Source organism: Canis lupus (assembly GCF_048164855.1).
Source record: "Canis lupus baileyi chromosome X unlocalized genomic scaffold, mCanLup2.hap1 SUPER_X_unloc_3, whole genome shotgun sequence".
NCBI lineage: Eukaryota > Metazoa > Chordata > Mammalia > Carnivora > Canidae > Canis > Canis lupus.
In genome coordinates, this window is record NW_027326465.1 from 263417 (window position 1) to 286829 (window position 23413).

Consider the following 23413-nt stretch of genomic DNA (forward strand, 5'->3'; position numbering starts at 1 on the left):
ATTTATTCATGAGAGATACAGAGAGAGAGGCAGAGACATAGGCTGAAGGAGAAGCAGGCTCCCTGTGGGGAACCCGATGCCAGACTCAATCCTAGGACCCCAGGATCACAACCTGAGCTGAAGGCAGATACCCAACCACTGAGCCACTTGGGTGTCTCTTCCCTTACTATTCTTGAAATACCTTCGGAAAAAGTAAACCCTTCAACTCCATCTCTTCTTTGCATGCTTTGCAACTGTGCATCTTCATTACTGGGACTGCTTTAATTTAACTTTAATCCAACAAATATGTAATAAGCATCCACTAAAGTGTCAAACTCCATCCAATTCAGTCCCAAATCTATACTGGCTGCCTCTTGTATACCTGGCCCAGGAGAACAAAAATGAGAAATAAATAGCCCTGCTCCATCTAGGGTGCGTGCGTGTGTGTGTTTGTGTGTGAGAGAGAGAGGGAGAGAGACAGAGAGAAAGAGAGAGAGAAAGCATATATACACAAGTTACTATAGTACAGTGCTGAGTTAAATGCTCTGACAAAATTGAGGGGGTGAATCTACTGGGGGAGAGAGATCAGTGGATCAGAAAAAGCTTCACAGATGAAATAACATCTGGATTGGGTCTAGAAGGATAGATAAGTAGGTGTGTGTGTGTGTGTGTATGTGTGTGTGTGTGTGTGTGTGTGATTATAAATATGTGTGAGGGGCAGCCCTGGTGGCTCAGCGGTTTAGCGCCGCCTTCAGCCCAGGGCATGATCCTGGAGTCCCAGGATCGAGTCCCGCATTGGGCTCCCTGCATGGAGCCTGCTTCTCCCTCTGCCTGGGTCTCTGCCTCTCTCTGTGTGTCTCTCATGAATAAATAAATAAAATCTTTAAAAAATAAATATGTGTGAGAATGTGCATGTGAAAAAATGAGTAGGAGTTATGTGAAAGTAGTATTTATGAATATGTGTGAGAGAATATGTGTGTATGAGTACGCATGTATATGTGCTTGAGTGCATGTATGTGAAGGCACAAGTGTGTGTGTGAATGTATGCAGTATGTATATGTGCAAGCATATACATGCAAATAAGAATGTGTGTGAGAGAGAGAATGTGTATGAGTCGTATGAATGTGTGTGAGTGCATATATATGAGGGCATCTGTGCATGAGACTGAGTATGTGTGTGAGGGATGGGCATATATGCATGTAAGTATGAGTGTGTGAGAATGTGTGAGTGTATATAAGAGAATGTATATGAGCGGTGTGAGTGTATGTGTGAGTGTACACAGGTGAGGACATATGTGTGTGAGAGTAGGTGAGTCTATTTGAGTGTGTGTGCAGCCATCATGTATGTGAGTATGTGTTTAAAAATATATGTGAACCCGATGTTTCTAGCAGCAATGTCCACAATAGCCCAACTGTGGAAAGAGCCTCGGTGTCCATCGAAAGATGAATGGATAAAGAAGATGTGGTTTATGTATGCAATGGAATACTACTCAGCCATTAGAAACGACAAATGCCCACCATTTCCTTCGACGTGGATGGAACTAGAGGGTATTACGCTGAGTGAAATAAGTCAATCGGAGAAGGACAAACATTATATGGTCTCATTCATTTGGGGAATATAAAAAATAGTGAAAGGGAATAAAGGGGAAAGGAGAAAAATGAGTGGGAAATATCACAAAGGGAGACAGAACATGAAAGACCCCTAACTCTGGGAAACGAACTAGGGGTGGTGGAAGGGGAGGTGGGCGGGGGATGGGGGTGACTGGGTGGCGGGCACTGAAGTGGGCACTTGATGGGGTGAGCACTGGGTGTTATCCTGTATGTTGACAAATTGAACACCAATAAAAAATAAATTTATTAAAAAAGAAAAAAAATGTATGTGAAAATGTGTGACAGAATGTGTGTGTGAATGTATGTAGAATATAAGTGAGAGTGTGTGTGTGTGTGTGTGTGTGTGTGTGCGTGTGTGTGTGTGTGCATTGGAGGGCTTGGAGCAGGGCAGAAGAGGAATTTCAAACAGATAGGAGCCTGAGTGAGAACAGAGCCAGAAATAGGGGTAATTACTAATGGTCATCTTTGATTTGTTTTCTCTTTACTTGGCAACACCAACATAGCACCAGTCTCACCTCAGACCTTTCCTCTATAGCCTCACTACCACGGGTCAGGTCCTGCTCATTTTTCACTGTTAGAAAAATAGTGAAAAAACTAGCCAGCTAGTTAACTGGCTTCTGTGATTCTACTCTCTTCTCTAGACATCGAGCCACTAAAACTTTTGATTCTCAATCTCTGGGGAACTTTCTCTAAAGTACAATAAAGATGTAACAGCACTGTTAAATTGCTGAATAAAAGTTTCTGAATTCTTACTTTCTGTTTCTATATTCATCTCAGCATAGACTGGTACCAAAGAGCATATGGCCTGATACAAGTCTGTGGAACTCTTTTTGAGTAGGGCTCTTCTAGACAACAAGACAGAACTTAGCAAAGCCTGGTTGCTTTGAGGTATAATAAAGAAGAAAAATAAAAGAGACTGGGTAACTAGCAAAATAGCCTGAGTACTGCATTTAGCTAGAAAAGTAGCATGAGTATAGCATTTTGACTGCTTACCAGCCAACATGGAATGGAGAGTGTCAAACTAATAGAAAGGACAGAACAAACTGGAGGGTATGGGTATTTGATGATGTAGAGTACTCTTTTTGTTTGAAGATTTGTTCTGTCTGTTGTTCTGTTGAGACTTGTATTATTTATTTAAAGTTAAATATAAACACGTTTAAGGGAAGCTAGTGAAGAATATATTGGAACCCTGTAATGTCTTTGCAGTGGTTCTGTGAATTTAAAATTTATTTTAAAATAAAAAGTTTTTTAAAGAACATTCAGAAGCTATTTTAGCTAATAAAAATAAATAAATTCATTCAATTACTAGAATAGTGTGTTTCTGAGATTAATAATTTTTCATTCTCAATGTTGACTAAACCTCAAATTATTTTCTTTTGACTTAGCCCTCACACCTTGTGAAAAGGGGGTTACCAATCTCACAGTACTACTGGCTAAATGAAAGTCACACATTCAGTCATTTGGTGGTCAACCCACATCACAGTTTGCCTGGTTTACTCTGGTTGTCCTGGAGTCCCATCCAGTTTAGCCTTCTAGCATTCTCTAAACTACCCTGGTTTGGACAATAAATTATATAGCTACTCTTGGTAGAACTATCACAGAGAAGGTGGCCAATAAATGTCTGGAAAAAAATATAAGATTTCCCCATGACACTTATCAGTGGGTATATATACCTAGTTAGGCTGGGGGAAAAAAGCCCCTTACCAAAGTATTGTCATCCACAGTTCCCACACTACCTTGGGTGACAGATCTGGGAAGAAAGCCACTATCTCCCAATCACTTTTCTTGTGCATCCTGAGAAATTCCCAACTCATTGCAAGTACATCAGAGTCTGCCACCCACTATCTTTCTCAGTTGCAATAATCTTTCAACACCTGCCTCTGTCACTCCCTACTCCCATTCCTGTGTTTCTCCCTACTTCTATGTCTGTTGTTACTTCTGGCAAATTCATTGTCCATGTGGGTTTCCATTCCTCACCTGGCCTTTCAGTATTCTGACCACCACTACCTTTCCCTAAAGCCCATCTTAGCCACTCACTTCCAAGGTCACACCCTTGCCATCACCTTGTTGCTACCAATAACTGCAGTGCTTCCAAATCCTTGGTTTCAAGCATTCCATTCTCTGATCATCACCTCCTGTTTTTTAGCTTCCCACTGGTGTCAACAGTCCACCAATCCATCAATCTAACCCCCTTTCCCTATCCATTACCCAGTACACATGCATGTGTACACACACACACAGACACACATATACATGCCACATTCACCTGCTCCACCACCACACACACTCCATGCCCACACTTCCCTGTTTATCCAGTTAGATGTTATGCTCCAAGCCCATAAATGCTCCTTTGCCAGCACTCTTAGTTTCTTTGCACCCTTTCCCTCCAGTGTCTTTGCTTATCTAAAGCCCCATGGCTTCCTGAACCCTGGGACAAGCCTACGTCCTAGCTGTACCTAAACAGTTGAATTTTGTTGGGGCATATATCTCTACAGTTCTGAATAGCTTTAATTTTAATGGCCCATTTCCTGGTTATACTCCTAGTCCCTCTCTCTAAATTACTCTTTAACAGTATCTCCTCTCATCAAAATTCCAAACTCCCGCCTAATGACTTTGCCCCATACTTCACTGAGAAGACAGGTGCAATCTGCCAAGATTCATGTCATCTTCCCACCATCATACCTACCCATTGCCTGTGTCTGTGTCTCTATTTTTAGCCTTGACCTGGTGATAATAAATGAACTGTCTCTACCTCTAAGGCCAACTTCCATTCTTTCCCACCTCCTAGAAGCATTCTCATGCCCTTCTCCCCTTCTTTTCTCTGCATCATTACTTCTTTTTTTTTTTAAATCAAATCTATCCCATCAGCACACACACATGCTCTTTATCTCACATCCTTAGAAGACTCTCTTTTGTCTTCACATTTCCCTCTAATGACAGCCCTGGTTTTCTGTGCTCCTTCTCAGCAAAACTCTTCAATAAAGTCATCTGCACAACTTTTCTCTTCCTCCTTCACCCACTCCATGAGGACTATTTTTACTCTTGGGAGTGGTGGAGGGGATGTAGGTGCACTAGGGAAAGAGGAAGCACATGGGCCACACGAGGATAGCCTCAGGCTGACAGAGTTCCAGGCCTTCAGTGTGAGCAGGATACGGTGTCATTTCCTCATTATACAGATGGGGAAACTGAGGTCTAGGGAAGAAGTGGACTTGCTCTATGTCCCACAGTGATGGGACTGTATAGCTAAAGCTGAAACATATTCATTTTCCTAGTTCTCATATATACCAGGCTGCCTTCAATTATTATAGTGACTTTCGTGTTTTTCATGGTTTTTGTCCTATAGTAACAGTACAAAATATTATATGTAAAAGAATTTAAACAGTCTAGATTTATGTGGAATAAAATATAAAGAACACACCATGGACTTCTTACAGTTCCATATACTATATCCCTTTCCCCAGGGGTACCCACTGTCAATGATAATAATGACAAAAAGGGTCATATTCCACTGAATTGCTGCTGGAGAGTTTGTTGCACTTTCTCAGACTCCTTCGTCCTGGAGGTGAACTTGACTTGGGCCTGTTGCACTTTCTCAGACTCCTTTGTCCTGGAGGAGAACTTGACTTGGGCCAGCTCCTCTCAGGCTGAGAGCTCACTCTGCCAAACCCACCACTTGGCTCCCTTTTATTGCTCATAGAACAGTCTTTGGGTTATTTTTTCCCTGAAGGACCTCACTATGTCCCAGCAAGACTCCTCAATTTAGAAATGGCCCTTCCTCCAGGTCCTATGATCTTGATAGCTCTCTTCCCCCCCCCATCCCCACCTCTCTGTTCCTAAATGATAACCATATCCCTGTGATAGTCCAAACTAGTGCCTGAGACTAATTTCTCACTTCTCCTCTCCCTCATTCACCCACACTTACTCTATCATCAAGTCTATCTATTCATCTTTCAGCTGTCTTCCAATTATACCAACATCTTTTTATGATTTTATTTATTTATTCATGAGAGACACAGAAAGAAGGCAGAGACATAGGCAGAGGGAGAAAGAAGTAGGCTCCCTGCAGGGAGCCCGATGTGGGACTTGATCCCGGAACCCCGGGATCATGCCCTGAGCTGAAGGCAGACGCTCAACCACTGAGCCACCCAGGTGTCCCCTAATTCTACCAACTTTTATCTCCACAGCCACATCCTAAGTGAAAGATGCCACTATCTTTCTTTTTTAGATTTTATTTATTTATTCATGAGACACACACACACACACACACACACACACACACACACAGGCAGAGACACAGGCAGAGGGAGAAGCAGGCTCCATGCAGGGTGCCCGACGTGGGACTCGATCCAGGGTCTCCAGGATCACGTCCTGGACCAAAGGCGGCACTAAACTCTGAGCCAGCCGGGCTGCCCAGATGCCACTATCTTTAGCCCAAACTACTGGCTACATTCACCTCCTATTTCGTCCTCCTGCAACCTCTCTTTCCCCCTCCATCTTTCTTTCCCAAGGTAACTAGAGAGAGCCTTTAAAAATAAATCCAAACCTGTCACATCCTTCTCTGAAAATATGCCAGGCAGGGGCTTCCTACCACCTTTGGATATAAATCTTGACTTCTTTCCATGGCATTCTGCCTCACTGCCCCAAGTGCCCATCTGACCTCCCCTCATGGTGATGTCCCTACTTACTGCTCCATCCATTCAGATCTCCCAGTTCTGGGGACATACCAGGCTTTTGTGTGTGTGCTATTTCTTCCTCTGGGAGCATTCTTCCTCTTCAGATGCCCAACACCTCTCCATCCCTCAGGTCTTCATCCAACACCACTGTTTCAGCATATGTGGTATGAACATTTGTTTGATCACAAGTCTCCGTTCCCTTCCTGTCCTTGCTATAGTTCACTGTAGGTGGAATATACTTCCATGCCCCATTGCCTTTGGGCTTTGATCCATGACTTACATTAGCCAATAAAATGTGAATAGAGACATGAGGTACACCATGTGCAGCCAGAGGCTTTAATGTGATTGCATGGTTTGGCTTGCCCTCCTCCACCCTTGCCCTAGACCATCGGGAGACCCTGCCTTACTCAGGTGGCCAGTGCTCCCTCCATCTGGGTCCCAGAATGAGAAGACACATGAAGCAGACCTGAAGCTATGTCCACACAATGATGCACACCACAACTGATCTAAAAAGGCCAGTGCATGAGAAATAAATGTTATAAACCACTGAGGTCTGGCAACTGAAGTATTGCAGCAAATGCTGATGAATACCTTGGGGTAGAGGCACTTACTCAAAACTAGAGATTGAAGTGAAAGTCTAGATAGATGGACAGTGAGACGCCCAGCTCCAATTCTCACCCAGCTCCCAGACCACTAGCAATAAGGTGAATATCTCTCAGGCAGAATATGAAAAAGAATTTCTCCATTGAGAAGAAAGGAGGAAAAAAACTAGGTCAAGAGAAAAGACCTGTAGACAGTAGCCTTAAGATAATCCACTATAAGAAAGCCAGTTAACCTCCTTGTGACTCCACAATCATGGCCTCCAGTGAGTAGAGCTCCCTGACCCTTATACACAGAGGCTCCAATCAGTTCCAATCCATTTTTAAGGGCCTCACTCTTTTGTTTTAACAAAAAATGTACAAAATGTTCATTTTGAAGCGGAGGGAAAAGTGAATGTTCATCAAAAGAGGCTCTTTTTCCTTTGCAGAGGGCTATAGTACACAGCTTGGGGCCTAACCATTCGTGCCTTACTGGAGTGTTTCTGCATTGCTCCATGGCCAATGCCTCTCTCCATGCATGCCACTGACATATTTACCCTGGACAACTCACTATGCTCCCAGCCACTGTCTTCTTGTCTGGGTTTCTTCTGCACCCATTTCCAAAAAGGCAGTCAGGGGGTTATTCTAAAACACCTATCTAATCATGTCACTGCTTGGCTCAGAACCCTCCAGTGGCTACCAGACTCCTATCCATGGCCTATGAAGCCCCGTGCCTAGCCTTCCAAGTACAGCTCCCACTCATATCCCTTTCACTGATTCTATTCCAGGTAAGGGGCATAGGCCTTTTTATATCTTGAAAAGCCTGTCTCAGAGATTGCACCCTTGTTGTTCCCTTCACTTGCCTGGGCTTTTTCCCCAGTCCTCCCCAAATTGGGGCTCCTTTTCATCCTTCTCTCATCTTGTTAAAGTGGCTTTTTATTTTTCTTAAGATTTTATTTATTCATGAGAGTCACACACAGAGAGAGGCAGAGACACAGGCAGAGAGAGAAGCGGGTTCCATGCAGGGAGCCCAATGCGGGACTCGATCCTGGGTCTCCAGGATCATGTCCTGGACCAAAGGCGGCGCTAAACCGCTGAGCCACCCAGGCTGCCCTTAAAGTGGCTTTTTAAAACTCGTCTATAGTAATTCTTCCTCAATGCTTAAGTTTCATCTTTTTGTCTTCACACTGACCATGATTTGCAATGACATAAATTTTTTTCCTTGAGTTACTGTCCATTCCCCCATTGACTGTAAGGACCACTGGAGCAGGATTCACTATGACACTCACTGCAGAATTCCCTGTATCTGGTGCAAGGCTTGGTCCAGAAAGGGCCTTCCAGAAATGGCTCTGAATGAAAGGGGATGGTGGCATCAGTATTAGGGTACAAAGTACTTGATGTACATACTGTGTGTCTATGTGTGTGGTTGGGGTGAGCAGGGGCAGGCTTATGGACAAATAAAATCTGAGTGTTTCTCTGCCCCACTGTCAACTCTTCTGCCTTCCCTCTGTAGCATTTCTATCCCCTTGCCCCACCTCTGAGTCTCTGGGCTGAGGACTACAGCAAAGGCAGAGAAACTGGATAAAAAGGAGAGGACTGTGTCCTGTGTATTGAGCAAGGTTCCTGGAGAAAGCGGGAGACCAAAGGGGCTACAGAGAAAGAAGAATACCATCTCACACCAGTGAGAATGGTGAAAATTAACAAGACAGGAAACCACAAATGTTGGAGAGGATGTGGAGAAAAGGGAATCCTCTTGCACTGTTGGTGGCAATGTGAACTGGTGCAGCCACTCTGGAAAACTGTGTGGAGGTTCCTCAAAGAGTTAAAAATAGACCTGCCCTACAACCCAGCAATTGCTCTGCTGGGGATTTACCCCAAAGATACAGATGCAGTGAAATGCAGGAACACCTGCACCCCGATGTTTCTAGCAGCAGTGTCCACAATAGCCCAACTGTGGAAGGAGCCTCGGTGTCCATAGAAAGATGAATGGATAAAGAAGCTGTGGTCCATGTATACAATAGAATATTCCTCAGCCATTAGAAACGACAAATAACCACCATTTGCTTTGATGTGGAGGGACCTGGAGGGTAGTATGCGGAGTGAAATAAGTCAATCGCAGAAGGACAAACATTATATGGTCTCATTCATTTGGGTAATATAAAAATTAGTGAAAGGGAATAAAGGGAAAGGAGAGAAAATGAGTGAAAACATCAGTGAGGGTGACAAAACATGAGAGACACCTAACTCAGGAAATGAACAAGGGGTAGTGGAAGGGGAGGTGGGCAGGGGGTTGGGGTGACTGGGTGATGGGCACTGAGGGGGACACTTGGTGGGATGAACACTGGGTGTTATGCTATATGTTGGCAAATTGAACTCCAATAAAAAATTTTTTTAGGAGAAAGAAGAGAAGAAGGAGAAAACTGGATCCACAGGGGGAAGGAAAAGGGACCGTTCCACAAGTGGCAGGGGCTCCCTGAAGGAGGTCCCCACCTCTACTTCCCGATGGCCCCAACACCCCTAAGCCCCCAAAACAGAAGAGGGACATTTGAGCCCTCTTCAGGGGTGATGGCCACAGGAAAGGGGAGCCTTGGCTTCGGTCAAGGCTGGACTGGATAGACTCAGTGAGACAGCACCCTCTGAACTAGGGTGTCACGAATGCCACTCCCACCTGTCCGTACTTAAACAACAGGGAAAAGGAAGACCCCCTTCCCCTCACATCTATGTCAGCAGCTGGTGTGCACCAAGTTGGGCCTGGGGGCAGCCACTAAGAGCCCAAGGTCTCTCAGGAAATCCTGGAGAGACGGGGACACGGCCAGCTCAAGCTGTGCCACTGGGGCCCCCGGAGAGGGAGGAGCTGTCCCAGATCCCCCAGGGATGGGGGTGAGGGGACAGGACAGGGATGTGTCCTGAGGGTTGTGCCCGACAAGCTTGAGGGCCTCCGACAACAGGTGATGTGCTTGGCTCTGGGTAAAGGAAGCGCTGCCCTGGGAACACCAAGTACAATGCACGGCATGGGAGCTCCCCGTTTCAAACTGTGTGGTTGCTGTGGGCCGACGGGGGGGAGGGGGTGAGAGGCCGAGCAAGGGACAGGGTCCTTGGCACAGATGCTGGCTGTGGCCTGGCCCTGCTCACCCCGAGGCCCTGTGCCCTATCTGGAACCTTCCCTGGGCCTCTCCTAGGAGCCAGTTTCTGCCCGGGGAAGGACCCCGAAGGCCCAGGGACAAGCTGGGTGAAGGTGTCCCCTTGGCCAAGCTGATGCCTATTCGCCCCATGGGAGGCTCCCCGTCTCCCTATGCAGCCTCACCTGGCCCCCTGCCCGCGTGTCCAGGTCCCCTCCAATTGTGAAGCTATGCCAGGCCCTTGCAGACTTGCTCCTTAGTCTCTACCAGGGAGCCTGGCTCCCACAATGGGGTGGGAGTGGAGACGGGGGGCATGAGTCCTGTCCGACATACACTTCACACCCGAACCACCAATCTGGCTTCCCTCTGGATGCCCCAACTTGCCCTAGGCATCCACAGAGCTCTGGTACTGGTCCTCACACCTTGTGGTCTGAGGGCAGCCACAGCACAAGACAGAGGGCCTGGGAAGGACGTAGGGGTTCCCCAAGGTCAGGTACAATGGGGTTAGAGCTCACATCTGCAGGCCCCATGTCTGGCGTCAGGTGTGATTTCCGGAACAGGAACTTAGTAAGGTACACTGAAAGGCCCATTCCAGTTCTGCCTTAGCCCCTCTTGCTCTCTTCCTTTCCATTTCCGGCAGGATCTGGCCACCTTTGCTTGGCACCAAGGTTGGACCAGGGTGCCACGTGTGCAACAAGTTTGAGCTGGCTGAGAGTGAGCAAGTGGTGTGCACAGAGAAATGGTGGACAAGGAGATATCCAGCAGGGCCCTGAGTACAGGGAAAGGACGACAGTCCAAAAAATGCCAGAAAGACACCCAACACCAGCCCCAGCAGAAGGCTGGCAACAGGGCCATGCCTAGGAGCAGGTGGGATCTGAAGACCAGGGCCCACCCCAGTGGAGCTCCTCTGCCAGTGCATCTAGAAATGTGCACTTGACTGGAGGCCGCAGAAGAGAAACCGAGAACTCACTGCTGTCATGTCTTCTGCACAAGCACTTGCCATGAACATGTGGCACATGTACATCCAGTCTTTTTCTCTTAGAGGCTTTTAAAAGACATCGATGTTCTTGGGTTTTTGTCCTGATTGCAGAAACAACAACACGTTTACTACTCAGGGAGCACCTGCCACTGCTACCCACATATGGTAGGTCCTTCATTCAGGTATTTCCCAGGACTGTCACCATTACCAATCTGCTGTGTGGCCCTCAGCTCTGCTTCTATGACTGTCATTGCTACCCACATGCCTCGAGGGTCTTTCCACCATTTCCATGGCCTGGGCTATGCAGCCTGTTAGCCTGGCCCTATAGTCCCAGTGCATCCACTGCGGAGCTGTGGGACTTTGAGCAAGTCTCCAAATCTTTCTGCGCCCAGTGTTCTCATTTGGATAAAAGGGGTCATAACAGTGCCCACCTCCACCCAAGACTTCTCTAAGGACTCCAGCACAGTCCTAGTTGTTCAGCCAAGTGTCTGGCATGTAATATGAATTCATGTTACTTTCAGCTATTTTTTCACGGTTAAGGTTATGCTATCTATGTGTACAATTTCATATTTTGGTTTTTTCTTTAGCATAATATTAGCCATATACTCCTGTTCTTCAAGTCTTTATTTTTACATGATTGATTGGTATATTCTATCATATACTATCATATCTAACACAATTTTATGCTTTTGTAATGTTTCAACTAAGCATCTTTTTGCATGACTGTTTATTTGCATTTTAGGTGATCTCTTAGAAATACCACTGGAGGGTTAGAGAATAAAAACATCTTTCAGAGTGTTGATATCTTCTCTAGTAGGCCTTCTGGCAAAAAATATCTATCTGTTTTCCTAATGCCAGCAAATGAAAGTGCCCATTGTTTTCCCACAAACTATCATTTTTGATTGCTCTTTCACAAATGGCAAAACTTATCCCCTATTTGTATTTCTTTGATGACTAATTATAGTAGGATTTTACTTAATGGCTACATGTATTTCTTCCCTGGTAAATTGCCCGTACCTATCAATTACCCATTTAGCTGCTAGAAATTAGTATTTTCATTTTCTAATTTTAAGACTGATTCATATAGTAACCTTTTGTCAATTATATTTGTTGCAGATGTTTTGCTCCACCTTTCATTTACAATTTACTTGTTATGATGCTTGATGTAAAGATTTTTTAAAAATCTTTTATATTGTTGAATTTATTAAGATTTTCCTTCTAATTTCTTTCACTGTTTTTTTTTTAATTTTTATTTATTCATGATAGTCACACACACACACACACAGAGAGAGAGAGAGAGACAGAGACAGAGACAGAGACATAGGCAGAGGGAGAAGCAGGCTCCATGCACCGGGAGCCCGACATGGGACTCGATCCCGGGTCTCCAGGATCGCGCCCTGGGCCAAAGGCAGGCGCCAAACCGCTGCGCCACCCAGGGATCCCTCTTTCACTGTTTTTAAGCTCAGAATATTCTTTCCTATCCAGAGACGATGTAAATATTCACTGGTGTTTTGTCCTAATATTTTTCTTAATATTTAGCCTTCAATCCTTTTGATATATACATTAGAGTATGGCATGTCTTAAGGCTCTGCACTAATTTTTCCTCCAAATACCTAAATGTCCTAATACCATCTTTTAATCATCCTTCCATAGCAATGATTGCAGTTTCCCTTGTGTATATTGTACATATGTGTATACCACATGTAGTCTCTCTTTGATCCACTTATTTGTTAATTTTGATGACACAGTGACTTGGTTACTCTATAATCTAGAGGTCTGTCTTGTAGCACTAGTAGAAATATCAAATTATGACATCAAATGAAGCATAGCCAAAAGCATATGAAAAACAATTTGTAAGTATCAAGTTTGTTGTGAAGATAATCTAAGTTGACACTGTGTTAGTGCCTAAGTTTTAATTTGTTTTAATGAACTGAGTTCAGTTTTGTACCACACATTGGCAAGGAAACTCAATCTCAGCAAGGAGGCAGGAAATCCCTCTTCCTAACTTACAACCCTGAGGGCCACCACTCTCAGAATTTACTGTTTCCCCCATCGATGACAACATTCAATTACTACAAGGCAATCACTAAAAAGGTCTATGTGTCTTCTAAAGTAAACCAAGTGAATAGCAGCTGTGTGCAAGGCACAGTTGGTAAAGGGAAAGGAACCAAGGAACATTTAGAAGAGTCCCAGAAGTAGGCAAAGTTATAGAAAATGTGGCACAATGTGACAAAGCAAGTGTTTTTAAGAAAATCAGCACTATCCAACATGGCAGAGAGGCACAAGAGAACAATGGTGAGAGCCAGCCAGTATAGATCTCATCTCCTTAAGGGGTAGAGGTCACACACTGAGTACACAAGAGGAATTTCACAAATTACACAGACATACTTCATATTAGAAAAGGTAATAGGAGTGAGCATGAAGTTCTGATTTTATTTATTTGTTTTTTTAAAGATTCTTTTTTTTAAATTTTTATTTATTTATGATAGTCACAGAGAGAGAGAGAGAGGCAGAGACACAGGCAGAGGGAGAAGCAGGCTCCATGCACCGGGAGCCCGATGTGGGATTCGATCCCGGGTCTCCAGGATCATGCCCTGGGCCAAAGGCAGGCGCCAAACCGCTGTGCCACCCAGGGATCCCCGAAGTTCTGATTTTAATGGAAGGCAGACATTAGAAACGACAAATACCCACCATTTGCCTCGACATGGATGGAACTGGAGGGTATTATGCTGAGTGAAATAAGTCAATTGGAGAAGGACAAACATTATATGGTCTCATTCATTTGGGGAGTATAAAAAATAGTGAAAGGGAATAAAAGGGAAAGGAGAGAAAATGAGTGAAAATATCAGTGAGGGTGACAAAACATGAGAGACACCTAACTCTGGGAAATGAACAAGGGATAATGGAAGGGGAGGTGGGTGGGGGGTTGGGGTGACTGGGTGACGGGCACTGAGGGGGGCCCTTGGCGGGATGAGCACTGGGTGTTATGGTTTATGTTGGCAAATTGAACTCCAATAAACAATAATAAAGAAAAAATAATGGAAGACAGAGCAGGCATGACTTCAGGAGCAAAGGATGAAGTTTCTGAAGTTACTTGCCCCCATAATTATTACATTATATATGTAATAATTGTACCCTGGAGCCCATCCTAATACCTCCTTGTACTCTTGCCTCCATAATTATTATTACACTCTGGAGCCCATCCTAATACCAAGAGTACAAGGAGGTATTAGGATGGGCTCCAGAGTGCAAGTAGAAGGGCACACTTCAAAGAGGAAACTAGGAGTGAACAAGTCTAGATGTTCAGGTTAAGGGTCTATGGTTCCCCATATCCCCTGTCATTAAAGGGGAACCTGGGGGAACAGGGGAATAAAGCAAGAAGTGCCCAATAAACACCTGAAAAAAGTTCCAAAATAAAACTATTTTGCCCTCTTCAAGCTGGCAGGGATTTTTAAAAACTCTAATACATGCTGGCAGGGTGTGGTGACATACACATTCTCACATACCACTACAAGAATATAAACTGGAAAGCGTTTTGATAAGCAATTCAAAGCACAAATCAAGTATCTTGAAAATTCCTGTTCTAGTTATTCTAGAGGAGAAAAAAAAACAGAGCTGTAGAGATACATCTAAATGCAAGGATGCTCAAAACAGTGTGAGTAATCACTGTAAAAAGGGAAAAATTAAAGTTTCCCATGACAGAGGAATGAATAAATAAATTATATCTAGATGATGAAATACTCAGCCTTTGAAGATCATGATTTTAAAGAATTTTTAATGACTTGTAAAAGTGGGTATGATATAAAATCAAACAAATATTTAAAGGCCAAATAAATAAATAATCAATAATAAATAAACAAAAATCAGTATACTAGCGGCACTTGGGTGGGTCAGGCAGTTAAGCATCTGCCTTCAACTTAGGTCATGATCCCAGGGACCTGGAATGGAGCACCCACCCACCCCCATCAGCGGGGAGTCTGCTTCTTCCTCTCCCCACTCCCTTGTTGGTGTTCTCTCTCTCTCTCTCTTTCAAATAAATAAATACAATCTTTTTTAAAAATCAGTATACAAGTACATGACCATAATCTGTTTATAATTATGATGCATAACTTTAAGTACATACATACTTACATGTGTACATTTAAAAAATGGTAGGAAATACACCAAAACATCAATAGTGCTTTTCTCTAACAAGTGATTTTGTTTGCTTCTTTATATTTTTCTGCCTGTTAAATCTTTTTATGCAACCAGCACATCACACTTTTATGATTAAAGCAAGATTAAGAAACTCTGCCAATAGAAGACATCATTTACAAACTAGAAGGGGAGAAATCCCAGTTTCTTCCAGCCCTGAAGCTTAGAACTGCATGAAAGAATCGAGCTCCTATGCAAAATTGCCCACTGGCTTGAACACAGAACCAGAAGTGAGTTTTGTTCTGGCATGAGTGGGGTTGAACTTGGCCTTGAACAATGGGGAGGGGAAAGAGATGTAGAAAGCAGGATCATATATCAGCCCTGGAGGGTTCATTCACACACAAGAAGAGGCATATGTCCTATCAAGTGAGCACAGGTCACTGCCACATCTGAATTCAACTGAGATGGTGGGGGAGGAGGAGATACCTCTGGCTGCTTACAGAAGTTGGCTAGCTAGAACATGGAGCACTTGTGTCTAACACCTTTGTGAACTGGAAAGGGAAGGCACATTGGCTTAGATGCACCCATAAATGTCTCAAGCCAACTGTACAGGTCTTAACTCCTGGCTCAACCACATATTTTCTGTGTGAATTTGGACCAATTAGGCTTTCAGGGCCGCCATTTCCTCATCAGTGAAATGAATATGAGGGCAACTACTACCTAAGGCTTTCTGGACCATGAACTACGTTATAGAAAAGTATATAGAACTGCATGCCTGGCACACTGGAAATGCTCTACAAGTGTTTGTTATTATTTGTTGCCATTACCCACATACTGATTTGAGATGGCCTGAAATACAAATAGTGAATACTAAGGGGCTCAGTTCTAACATGGAGGAAGTCATTGATCTGTCAGGGAGGCCCAGAAGAAGTAAAAACAAGAAAGTAGAGACTTGGGTGAAAATTAGGAAGTTAAAGAGAACCCCCACATCCCAGCATCATCAATCTTCATCACAGGCCTGGGGAACTGTTTAGAAAATGTTGTCAATTAATTTTTTAAGATCAATTCAAGTAGATTTTGCATTTGGTTAGCAATGATCCAGGATTGTTTTGAGTTTAAAGGAAAGAACATATTTTAGATGACTTGAACTCCACCACTTGCTCCATTAATACCACTGCAAGGAATTTATCCACAGGACCTAGACTGACAAGTCTGAAAATATGTGGTATAAGTTTGTTTAATTTTGGTGTTGCACAGAATAATGTAAACTTGGAAACAACTTTGTTATCAATTGTGGATTGGGGTAGATAGATTATGACATGCTGGTAAAGTGGAATGCTATGCAGCCATTAAATGGGATGAATCTCCATCTACATCTATATATGCACTGGCACAGAAAGCTGTGCACAGCACATTATTGAAGGCACAATACCGTTCTGTAGTTGTACAGAAAGAAAGGGATCAGAAGAATATATAAAGATTGATAGTGATTGTCTCTGGGAGGTAGGGTTTGAAGACATTTATGTTTTCTTCTTTATGTCTCTATTTTTTTAGTTTCTAGAATGAGCATGTATTATCTTTGTCATAGGCAAATCTGATTGTGTAAAAAAAATTTTTTTGTGAAATGAATGAATGTCTTTTAAAAATCCACAACAAATAGTTCCTTTTGTCACCCTCCTCCCACCCCTTTCTTTGGGGCCAAGTTGCCATTATTAAGCATGCTGTTCTTCTGACTGGAATGTAACTATCCAGTGAGGGAGAACGCAATTGGGAATATCTCCCAGATAATTATGAATGCTAAATGTGAGTAGGTGAGCAGACAAAAAAAAAAAACAAAAAACACCATACAACATTTAGAATTCTTAAAATGTTCATTTTTCTTCTCAGAACTAAAATTGCAAACTCTATTTCAATTCAGGGGCTCCAAATGCTTAGTTTTCACTTTCTATGAATGGATTGGGTATGAGTACCTCCCATGGGGTATAAAAATAAACATAAAACTTCTCACACTACCAGAAATTGAAAAGGGCCATTGTACTCTTTTGCTGACCATAAGCGTATCAACTTATCTGGCTTTCACTCAATCACCTGCACAGAAGCCTCATGGCACTACTCTTTTCAGCATCCATAGTTCCTCTGCTGGCTGTAACTTGGAAATTATGTAGTTTGGAAATTGGAATCTCTGATTTTTGAAAAATAAAGAGGATGGCTATTTGTTGTGGGGACACAATGGCATCCCAGAGATCCATTCCAATCACTTGGCCTTCAGGAGGAAAAGGTACTCTAGGATACCCCACAGAGTGGTACAAGAATATCTTCACAGGGCCCAATCTGACTTCTAAGAAGGACAGGAGGAAAAAAAAAAAAAAAAAAGAAGGACTGGAGGAAAGAAAGGAGGATGTGTGTGGGAGCAGGAGTGGGAAACTCCGCTACAATGAACAACTGGCTTTGCCTTCCCAGAAAGAATGGAAATCTGGTCATCTCCAGAGGAGTCTGACATCGAGGATCAGAGGACAGAGAGACCAAAACCTGAAGCAGCATAAGGAAGTTTATCAATAACTCCATTTGCCACTGGGCTTGCAGAAGGAAAGAGAAACAGAAACTATCAGTTTCTGGCTCCCAAGAAAACACAAATCTGAGCCCTGGCTCTCCAGTCCTAGCTCATAGGATCCACAGAAGGAATGCTGTACTTACACAGGGAGACCAGGGTCCTATACTTCACCAGTGTCCCTTCCTTACCTACATCCCTATCAGAAGGGTCCAGCTCACTCCTACCCTCCTGGCAGAAGTCTGAGGGCACATCTGTGAATATCACAGACTCCAAAAAGATCCAAACCATTCCTACTTACCCTGAACTTCCTTTAGGAAGGCTGAAGTTGGTAGTGCCAGAGGAAGAGAAGAAGATGGACAGGAAGGTCTCTCTGCTCCAAGTCTGATGCCTACCGAGGACCTAGTATGTGTCTAGCCAAGTACTTTACTCCGTGGAAACTACAAAAAAGAGTAAACACATATCTCTCAAGGAGACAGTCATTTAATCAGGAAGAAAAGAGCTTAAGCAGATTCTAGTAAGTCCCTACATGCTGGGCATGGTGGAGATGGGAAATTCAGCAGCAAGGAACTGGCTCAATTTGCCCCTCGCGGTATATGATGAGGACTCCCAATTCCAATCCCTTCCAGCCCCAGATCTCTGCCTCCTCAATAGATATCTGTCAGGTGAATAATTAAAACAATCTGAGAACAAAAGCCCTGAGTGCAAAGTCAAATGATGAGTTTTATTGTAGAGAACACATGGCCTGCTGGAGCAACAGAGAAGGAAGTGAAGTGGGGGTGGGGATGATGGATGACTGAGAGTGACTTTAGGAAGGAGGTGGTCTTTAAGGGAGGGTGACACTTGGATGGGACACTTCACACCTTTGGCCCATGGCATCAGAAGTCCTTACAACAGCAGTTCTGCCACTGCTTTGCAGGGAGGGGTCCCCACTGCCAAGCCTTCTGCTGGATTACTGCAACTGTCCTGTAACTGGATTTCTTGCCACTTCAACTCATGTTCTACCATTCCATTGTCTACACTGGAGTGGCCATTCAAAGTGCAAACCTAGGTATGGCACGCTTCTTTTTAAAAATCCTCTGTAAGCATTCTTTCTCAGATGAAGAAACTACATTCCTTCCGATGACATTCTAGGCCTTTGGCAACCTGGGCCTGATGTACCTGTCTGGTCTCATCTCCTCCTACTCCAGCCCACATAGACTCCATACTCCAGGGAAACAGTCCTCCTCACCGTTCTTGGAATGCATATGTTAATTCTCTTCTAGGTTTCCAATGCTTTTGTACTTGCTTTCAAATACATTCAAGCTCAAAGGTAATTACTATCTGATCTTAAAAACACCCTCGGGGATCCCTGGGTGGCTCAGCGGTTTAGCGCCTGCCTTTGGCCCAGGGCGCGATCCTGGAGTCCCGGGATCAAGTCCCGCGTCGGGCTCCCGGCATGGAGCCTGCTTCTCCCTCTGCCTGTGTCTCTGCCTCTCTCTCTCTCTCTCTCTCTCTCTCTCCTCTCTCTGTCTATCATGAATAAATAAATAAGTAAATCTTAAAAAAAAAAAAACACCCTCAACTGTCTCCTTGGGGATTTAAAACATCTAGAACCTCATAATTACATGCATAAGTGAAAAAGATGACCTGATGACAAAAACAGACACACAAATGGACAAAGATTAGAAAGAAGTGCACAAATGTGAGATAAGGCTTGTTGAGTAATAGAGTTATAAACAGTTTCTTCTACAAGAAGAAATATGTTAGTGTCACTACAACATATTTTTTACTGATTAAAAAAACAGCAAGCAATAGTGTACCAAATGACAGGAGGCATTAAGGTAAAGAATCTGCTTTGGGGGTAATTAATTATTTAACCAAAAGAGCACAGTGGGCTAGACACCATTATGGAAGAGACAATTTTTCAGTTAACAGTAGGAGGGAATGTCCTGAACCGTGTCATAACAGCTAGAAAGAGCAAGAGGCTTGTGCTCAAGACACAACCAAGACTGCTGCCTGTAAGGGGTGGCGGGCGGTGTCAGGGACCACAATGACTCTAGGAGTACAGGCAAAAGGACGGAAGTCAGACAACTCCTAGATGAGAGATAATGTGATCATACTTGGTGCCTGGAATGGCCACTGATATCTAGAAATGGTACATGGCTGTTACCTGAGAACACACTGGTTTTGCTGCAGTTACCAGGGTTGTATTCTTGGGGGTAGGGGAGTAGTGAATTCCCAAGAAGCTTTATGTTCCTTTGGGAATAGCAGAAATATCTGAGAATGAGAGGAAACAGGAAGGAAAATAATATTTGTTGAGTATCTACACATGCTAAGCACCATGGTCAGAAGTTACATATGGTAGGCCATGAAACCTTCACAACAACCCGGTGAGGTATAGACCTCTTATACCCTTTCACAACAGAAGTACATTCAGAGTGGTTCTAGAACTTGCCTAGCCCCTAGCATGTAAGTGACAGAGCTAACAAGTGCCTGTGTATATTTCTGAGCAACCGGAAAGGGATCATAGACAAATGAAAGTAGAGATCATGTTGAGATCATGGGTGCTTTCCTGATGACTTCTATTTTTCTTAATGTTGTTATAATAATGTTAAAGCAATTTCTTCTGACTGGAAGTTATTTTTAAGATTTTATTTATTTGTTCATGAGAGACACAGAGAGAGGCAGAGACACAGGCAGAGAGAGAAGCAGGCTCCATGAAGGGACCTCGATTCGGGACTCGATCCCAGGATTCCAGGATCATGCCCTAGGCCGAAGGCAGACAGACGCTCAGCTGCTGAGGCACCCAGGCGTCCCTTGACTGGAAGTTAAAAAGGAATTAGTTTGATGGGTTCCTAGATACCCTACCCCATATCTATTTAATGTGATCTGAAGACCAGTTTAACAAATTTAAGAATTAGGATTAAAGTCTCAAAAGGCAACTGTTATAATTTTTCAAGTAATTTTTAAAAAGATAAAATAATAGGGACATCTGGGTGGCTCAGCAGTCGAGTGACTGCCTTCGACTCAGGGCATGATCCCAGATCCAGGGATTGAGTCCCATGTCAGACTCCCTGTGAGGAGCCTGCTTCTCCCTCTGTCTGTGTCTCTGCTTCTCTCTGTGTGTCTCTCATAAATACATAAATAAGCAAATAAATAAATCTTTAAAAACAGGTAAAATGATAAAAGCAAGCTTTATAAAAGACAATACAAACTAGGGATGGTAGAAAGGGAGGTGGGTGGTGGGTGGGGGTGACTGGGTGACGGGCACTGAAGGGGGTACTTGATGGGATGAGCACTGGGTGTTATTCTATATGTTGGCAAATTGAACACCAATAAAAAATAAATTTATAAAAAGAAAAAAATAAAAATAAACGTATAAAAATAAATAATAAAAAAGACAATACAGAAAGATCCTGAAATGCCAAAAAAAAAAAAAAACAATCATTAAACTCTATAATCAATTTTTTATAAATAAGAGAATGAAAATATACGACAGTTCCCTAAGAAGCAACCAGAGGCCAGGGATCTTGGCTCAGATAACTGAAGCACTGCAGTGACTGACGCCCTGTGCCAACAGGGCAGGAGAGAATCTGCATGTTGGTGTTCCCAGAGTGAAGAGATTTTTCAAAGTGAAGTGTGTAGAGGAGCTGGCTTTGCCAGAGGCTGCATCTTTGAGTCCCACGTCACATTCTAAATGCAAAACCCACAATTTTATATGATGGGGGCAATAAAGACTAAAAAGGTTTATGCTCCAACTAGTCCATAAAATGCAATTAATGCCTGTTTATTCTCATATCTGTGACAAAACGGATTCCTTTAAGCTGCTTCTCAAATTCTATGTCTCAGGTGTATAAGTCATGTTTAACAAATGGGCCTAAATTACAGAAAGCAATAGTCTTGTTTAGATCTTAAAGTGTCTGAAAGCCTTGTGGCAATTCCTATGCCCAACACAAGAAATGGAGATAAACAAAACTTGAAATCTGTTTATTTTTTGCTCCAAAAGACACTTCTCTGGTCTTGAAAAGAGCTGCGCTGATACTAGATTTGTAGATGTGTATTTATATGCAATGTGAAATGTTTAAAAATTTGCTACTTTGAGGGGCACCTGGGTAACACAAACACAGTTGGTTGATTGTCCAACTCTTGGTTTCAGCTCAGGTCAGGTGATCTCAGGGTCCTAGGATGGAGTCACGCATCTGGCTCCATGTTCAGCAGAAAGTCTGCTTGAGATTCTCTCTCTTCCTCTGCCCTGCTCCCCTTACATAAATAAATAAAATCTTTAAAAAATTTGACACTTTGAAAATTGACCTAAAGGTCAACCTAAAATCACAGTAACTAAAGGTCTTCTTTATTGTGGGTAATACAGTAAAAGACTAAACTCTCTTCTGCCTGTTTTCTTCAATCCAGTGAAACAACTATCTGGCACCAAAAAACTAAGCATTTCCTCTAGGTCTCTGCACAGGCCTGACCAGGCTGTGCCTTTTTTTTTTTTTTTTTTTTTTTTTTGGCTGTGCCTTTTTAGTGGATCACAGGAAATCCTGCAGGAATCCATCAGTGACTACTTAACTGTCCTGGAAAAAGTGGAGGCTTTTCAAAGAGTTAAAAATAGATCTGCCCTAGGACCCAGCAATTGCACTGCTGGGGATTTATCCCAAAGATACAAATGCAATGAAACACCGGGACCCCATGTTTATAGCAGCAATGTCCACAATAGCCCAACTGTGGAAGGAGCCTCGGTGTCCATCGAAAGGTGAATGGATAAGGAAGATGTGGTTTATGTATACAATGGAATATTCCTCAGCCATTAAAACGACAAATACCCACCATTTGCTTCGACATGGATGGATCTGGAGGGTATTATGCTGAGTGAAATAAGTCAATCGGAGAAGGACAAACATTATATGGTCTCATTCATTTGGGGAATATAAAAAATAGTGAAAGGGAATAAAGGGGAAAGGAGAAAAATTGAGTGGGAAATATCAGGGAGGGAGACAGAACATGAGAGACTCCTAACTCTGGGAAATGAACTAGGGGTGGGGAAGGGGAGGTGGGCGGGGGTTGGGGGTGACTGGGTGACCGGCACTGAGGGGGGCACTTGATGGGATGAGCACTGGGTGTTATTCTATATGTTGGCAAATTGAACACCAATAAAAAATAAATTTATAAAAAAAAAAGTGGAGGCTTTTTTTTTTCTTTTACACATTGGTAAGGTAATGTAAATTAGATATTTGAAACCCTTCTTGGGGAAGAAATGTGTGGGAAATATCAGAAAGGGAGACAGAACGTAAAGACTGCTAACTCTGGGAAACGAACTAGGGGTGGTGGAAGGGGAGGAGGGCGGGGGGTGGGAGTGAATGGGTGACGGGCACTGGGGGTTATTCTGTATGTTAGTAAATTGAACACCAATAAAAAATAAATTAAAAAAAAATGAAACCCTTCTTTTTTTCAGTATATTTGTTTTTTTAATAATAAATTTATTTTTTATTGGTGTTCAATTTGGCAACATACAGCTTAATGCCACTGAGCTGTACACTTAAAAATGGCTAGAATGGTAATTTTTGAGATATATAATTTTTAAAAAAGAGTATAAACACCATCTGGGTCTATTCTTATGTATAAACATCAATTTATACTCTGACATACCTTCTATTCTAGCCTGTCTTCTCACTAGTTCTTGAAAAAAAAACTGTTCAGAGGGTACCTGGGTGGCTCAGTGGTTGAGCATCTGCCTTTGGCTCGGGTTGTGATCCCAGGGTCCTGGGATCGAGTCCCACATCAGCTTCTCCCACAGGGAACCTGCTTCTCCTT

General features: G+C 43.2%; 1 protein-coding gene and 1 long non-coding RNA gene across 4 annotated transcripts in view; both read right to left on the reverse strand.

Annotated features, from left to right (window-relative positions):
• The window catches only part of LOC140629688 (uncharacterized), a 59052-nt gene extending 52432 nt beyond the window's left edge, over positions 1–6620 (reverse strand). The window contains exon 1 of the long non-coding RNA XR_012027505.1: positions 6314–6620. This is a non-coding gene — a long non-coding RNA (uncharacterized lncRNA). The remainder of the gene's footprint in view (positions 1–6313) is intronic.
• LOC140629687 (synaptonemal complex protein 3-like) overlaps positions 1–23413 on the reverse strand; it is a 97699-nt gene that overhangs the window by 72457 nt on the left and 1829 nt on the right. For 2 of the 3 annotated variants that reach the window (XM_072819238.1, XM_072819237.1), the window contains exon 2: positions 17922–18060. The exons of the other annotated variant lie outside the window; for it this stretch is intronic. The gene's annotated coding sequence lies outside the window, so the exon portion shown is untranslated. The remainder of the gene's footprint in view (positions 1–17921; positions 18061–23413) is intronic. 3 annotated transcript variants of the gene reach the window in all.